This window comes from Delphinapterus leucas, chromosome X (assembly GCF_059928025.1).
Source record: "Delphinapterus leucas isolate spDelLeu-1000000601 "Yukka" chromosome X, BTC_Dleu_Yukka2, whole genome shotgun sequence".
Classification (NCBI taxonomy): Eukaryota; Metazoa; Chordata; class Mammalia; order Artiodactyla; family Monodontidae; genus Delphinapterus; species Delphinapterus leucas.
This window is the reverse complement of record NC_143150.1, coordinates 115,556,401-115,561,008: the sequence shown is the minus strand read 5'-3', so window position 1 is coordinate 115,561,008 and position 4,608 is coordinate 115,556,401. Positions and strand designations below refer to the sequence as shown.

Sequence of the window (4,608 nt, the reverse complement as noted above, 5' to 3'; positions counted from 1 at the left end):
AAGTAAGTCAGAAAGAGAAAAACAAATATCGTATATTAACGCATGTATGTGGAACCTAGAAAAATGGTACAGATGAACTGGTTTGTAGGGCAGAGTTTGAGACACAGATGTAGAGAACAAACGTATGGACACCAAGGGGGGAAAGCCACGGCAGGTGGTGCTGGTGGTGTGATGAACTGGGCAATTGGGATTGACATGTATACACTGATGTGTATAAAATGGATGACTAATAAGAACCTGCTGTATAAAAAAATAAATAAAATAAAATTAAAAATTAAAAAAAAATTAAAAAAAATAAAGCTCAAAGGACTGGGAAAAAGAAAAAGAAAGGCAGCAGAACTGTTTCAGATTAAAGGCGACTAAAGCAATAAGACAATTAAATGTAATATGAGATCTTGGACAGGATCCTAGACTTTAAAAGAATTGCTATAAAAGGCATTATTCAATTGGCAAAACTGAAATGTGGATTATAGATTAAATAATAGTACTGTATCGATGTTAAATTTCTTGATTTTGATAATATGATTATGTAAGATAATATTCTTGTTCTTGGGGTACATAGATTTATATATCTAGGCGTAAAGGGGCATGATTTCTGCAACTTACTCTGAAGTAATTCAGAAAAATATATATCAGTATCTATCTATCTATCTATCCATCCAGAGGCAGAGAGAATGATAAACTAAATGGGGAAGAATATTAACAACGAATGAATCTAGATAAAGAGCACATGGGAATTTTCCATACTATTTATGAACCTCTTATGTAAGGTTGAAATTATTTCCAAATAAAAAGTTTTTTAAAAAATTTCAAAAGATATTCTCTATACTTGGCATTAAGCATCAGTTGTCTCAAAAGTCTTGTATTGCCTCGCTTTCATCTTGTATGCACTGAAATTATTAGCATTGACACAAAAAATTCTTAACAGTGTCAAAGAACTGTAAAAAACTTATTACCTCTTTTAAGTTATGCAAAATTTACCTAAAATCTGTTGGATTTGAAATACGATTCACTGGTGTCAATTTTAGAGACCAAGTTTATGTACTTACTCAGTGGATACTACAAATATTCTTTACTATTGTTGTGTGGGAACTTTTTGTTTGGTCCTTTAGCTTAATTCAATGTGCCCCATTCTGAGAAATATTAAAAATGGAAATGTTTTATCTAAGTATCATGTTTTAAAATAACTTTTAGTTTGATTATTTGTAAGTGACATCATTTGAGACAACTGCTATTCTTAAGGAAATTTGTGGGTGTATGGTCCCATTGTTTTGGGGGGAACATTATTGACATGTAGTAGGAGGAGGTCAGAATTGATAGACAGTGTGTGGGACAAACCTAACCCATGAAAAATTATCTTCTGCATTACTTTCAATGTCCCACTGGACATTCATCATGGCAATAACCTGTTGATAATTATTAAATGTAGAGCATAATTCCATTTTTTAGTTTAAAAAATATTTTGCACAGTTTTAATAATCACTGAATTTTCCAGGAATGTAAATGTCACTATCACATACATTGAGGAAAGAGTGAATTTTTTAAAAAATTCTATTAGAAACTGTTTACCAATCTGGAAAATCATGCCATCAATGGCAATGCCACTCATATTTGAGTGGCCAACACAACACACCTAAATCAGTCTGCATTATGAACCGGTCCCCACTATGGAGATTCCACTAATATACACGAATATAACTATATAGCCTTTATTTCAAAATGTCCAAAATTTTTAAAGTTTCAACAATATTCAATTGCATATTGTCCTATTGCTTTTTTTTAAATTGAAAATGACCTGGTTTGGGCTTTTGGATATTATTATTGTTGTTGTTGTTGTTATTACTATCAATGTTATTTTTTAGACCAGCTTCAGGTTCACAGTAAAATTGAGCAGGAAATGCAGATATTTGTCATATACTTCCTCCCCTGCACAGCCTCCCCCACTATCAACACCCCACATTAGAGTGTGGTATATTTGTTATAATCAGTGAACCTACACTGACACATCATTATCACCCTATATCCTTAGTTTATTTTTATTTCTTTATTTTTTATTTTTGGCCACGCCCTGTGGCGCAGAACTTCCCTGACCAGGGATCGAACCTGTGCCCCCTGCAGTGGAAGCGTGAAGTCTTAACCACTGGACCACCAGGGAAGTCCCTAAATCCTTAGTTTATATTAGGATTCATGGTGATGTACATTGTTCTGTGGGTTTTGACAAATGTATAAGGACATGTATCCACCATTACAGTATTGTACAGAATAGTTTTACTGCCCTAAATATCCTTCTTTCCACCTATTCATCCCTCCCTCCCCTCTAACCTCTGGCCATCACTCATCTTTTTACGGTCTCCATGGTTTTGCCTTTTCCAAAACGTTATATAGTTGGAATTAGAATGCTAAAACATATTGAATATAGCCTTTTCAGATAGGCTCCTTTCACTTAGTAATATGCATTTAAAATTTCTTATTTCTTTTAAATCCAATTTCATTTATTATAAGTAGAAGTAAACATCTGACTCTTTGTAGTGTGATTGTGCTGAAACATTTACTTGAAATATATTTTATATTATAAATTACTTTCCTCTTATTTCTCCTTTAGATCACAGGATATCATGGAGATTTTTAAAACTTACTGTGAAGTTGGATTATATTACCCTTGAATTTCATCTCAGTAGAGCACAGAGGATGATATAAAATATTTCTCCTTTTCTTTTCTTTTTTTTTGACACATTGCCTTATTTAATTCAAATAGCAGTCTGCTCACACATGGTCCAAGAATACCCAAATAATAAAGCAAAGATTGGTCTTCAAACACCATAGCCAATGATGCCACGCTTGCCTATGATCTCGCCAACATAAAACCACATCCACACCTCAGTGGCCACCAAACCATTCAGTAGAGCTTCCTTAACTGTGAGCTGTTTGAAGCTACCAGTTTGAGCACTATTGATAATTTTTTTCAAGCTCTGAATAGCTGTAGGGATCTCAGCAGAGATTGGAGGAACCAGCTCAACCTTGGTGTAGTGCCAAAACGTGGCCAATCGAGGCTTCGAGTGAGTCACAGCAGCGCTGACCAGCGCCGGGACCTTCTCCGCGAGGTTATGGACAAACTGGGCCATGGTTCTAGGACGGAAAGCCTGTCACCCTGACTGGCCAGCTGAATCTCCTTCTTTTCTTAATTTTTTCATCTTATTTAAAAATTTTACAGCTTTATTGAGATATGATTGACAAATAAAAATTATATATGTTTAGGTTGTACAACATGATTTTCTTTAAGGCATACAATGTGATGTGAATCTAAAAAAGTTGAACTCATAGAACCAGATTAGAATGGTGATTGACAGAGGCTGGGGTGGAAGAAATGAGGAGACGTTGGTCAAAGGATAAAAACTTTCAGTTATAAGATGAATAAATTCTGATGTACAGCATCAGATGTACTCTGATGTACTCTGTACATCAGATGGCTCTGATGTACAGCATGGTGATTATGGTTAATAAACTGTATTGTATAGTTGAAATTTGCAAAGAGAATGAATCGTAAGAGTTCTCACTACACACACACCCAAAAATGGTAACTATGTGAGGTAATGGATGTGTTCATTAACTTGACTGTGATAATCATCCACAATGTATACATATATTAAATCATCACATTATAAAATATCTCTTTAAAAATGGAGTGAGCATTCTTCAAAATATTTAAAAATGAATTACTGTGTGATCCAGCAATTCCACATCTGGGCATGTACCCAAAAGAATCGAAAGGGTCTCAAATGGATATGTGTATACCTATATTCACAGCAGCATTACTCGCAATAGCCAAAAGGTGGATGCAACCCAAGTGTCCATTGACAGATGAATGAATAAGCAAAATGTGATATATATAATATCACACACACACACACACACACACACACATATGGTGAAATATTATTCAACCCTAAAAAGGAAGGAAATTCTGACATATGATTCAATATGGATGAAACTTGAGGATATTAAGTAAGTGAAATAAGCCAGTCACAAAAAGACAAATACTGTATGATTCCACTTATATAGGTACCTAGAATAGTCAAATTCATAGAGACAGAAAGTAGAATGATGGTTGCCCGGAGCTTGGGGGAGGAGGAATGAGGAGTAATTGTTTAATGGGTACGGAGTTTCAGTTTTGTCAGATGAAAAGAATCCTGGAGATTGGTTTCACAACAATGTGAATGTACTTAACATTACTGAACTGTGCACTTACAAATGGTTGAGATGGTACATTTTATGTTATGTGTATTTTACCACACACAAACAAACAAATAAACAAACCTGGGTGGAAGGGCATCGAGTATGATAGAGTTGAGATCCACTGCTCTGCAGGCTTGAAGGAGGGGCATGGTCTATAGTCTACTTGACCCCACTTCCCTATTCCCAGCAGGTTATACATCCTCCAGTGTGGAGACAAGGAACAGTGAAAGAGAAAAGTCATTTCTTTATATGACCACCAGTGGCAAGTTGATTGAGCTCATTGTGTAATTTTTCACTGAGCATTCATCCTATTGTCAAAAGACTTGGTGTGGCCAGGTGATGATCCCAACAGCCCTGCTGATGAAGGAATCACCT

At 35.2% G+C, this 4,608-nt stretch overlaps 1 pseudogene; it reads right to left on the bottom strand.

Annotated features, from left to right (window-relative positions):
• Window positions 1–2,459: 2,459 nt before the first annotated feature.
• LOC111167545 (ATP synthase F(0) complex subunit g, mitochondrial pseudogene) lies at window positions 2,460–3,155 on the bottom strand (annotated as a pseudogene).
• Window positions 3,156–4,608: the final 1,453 nt, after the last annotated feature.